Source organism: Staurois parvus, unplaced genomic scaffold (genome assembly GCF_062004578.1).
Source record: "Staurois parvus isolate SC_StPar_1 unplaced genomic scaffold, SC_StPar_1.0 ptg000813l, whole genome shotgun sequence".
Classification (NCBI taxonomy): domain Eukaryota; kingdom Metazoa; phylum Chordata; class Amphibia; order Anura; family Ranidae; genus Staurois; species Staurois parvus.
Window position 1 is genome coordinate 3,939,581 of NW_028318609.1, and position 1,263 is coordinate 3,940,843.

The window sequence follows — 1,263 nt, forward strand, 5'->3', positions numbered from 1 at the left end:
GGACTAACGGATCACGCATTGCAGTACAAGGTTTTAAAGTGTAGCTTCACCAAAAAGGGGAAGTTCCACTTTAATCCCTTGTCCCCTGCTCCCCTTTAAGGGTTGGCACCTTTGACGAGTGGGGGATGGCATTGGGTACCCAAATTTGACAGGTACCTGCTCCCACTTCCGATTGCCTAGGTGATCGCAGCGGAAGCAAAAGTTGTCCCCCAGCTCCCCCCCCACTCCCTCGCCGTAGTCTTCTGGGACCTGTCACGTTTCCCAGAAGACTACGGGGAGGGAGTGGGGGGGGGGGCTGGGGGACAACTTTTGCTTCCGATTGCCTACGGTACCATTCACAAAGCGCAGCACTAGTCGCACATGTGCAGTGGGCACCTGGCTGTGAAGCCGAAAGCTGTCACGGCCAGGTGCCCACACTGAAGATGCCGTGGACACAGGGCAATTGGTGAATCCAGCAGGTGTGAACACACCGCTGGATCAAGTGACAGGTGAGTGTCTGTTTTTTTAAAAGTCAGCAGCTACAATTTTTATAGCTGATTTTTTTTTTAATTATGACCGGACAGCAGCTTTAAGAAATGAGCCATCATCATTTTCCTGTGTGTAAAGGCTGCATTTATAATTTCTGCTGGTTTCAGATAAAAAGGCAACTGAAGAGCCACTCCAGCCCTGTCTGTATGTCTCATGGTGATTCCTCAATGGAGGTACATGATTTCTGCGCCAGCAGCACAGGCATTAAGAGATGCTGGAACTAATATAGTGCATCTTGTTCAACAATATCTAAATATCAAAGCCTAATAAACAAAAACAAAACAAAGGAAGCTGTGCATTCTGGAGTACACCAATTTAACTAGAAAAGCCCCCCACTCTAAACCCCACTCATAATAAACTTTGAACACCAAGCAAACAACTAAATAAACAAGTAAAATAAAAATTGACCTCATAGACCTCACTCTTCACCTTTGCAGTTCAGCTATACAGTTTGATTACTGGCTTCCTGTGATTGGACAGTGAGGAGCAGCAGTATACTGAATAGGTTGCACTGCTGCTGGCTCTGACGATCCCAGAGTGCTGTCCCTCACTCTTATTCTTAGTCCTGCACTGCTCAGCATTACAGGAGACATATTGAGGCACTTAAAACAGTTTTAAGTGCAATACACAATGATTTTATAATGAATAAATAGATTAAAAGTTTTAGGGGGGGTTCTGGTGTAGACTAAACCAACACATACATGCCACACACTCTCAGTGTCAATGGAAAGGATC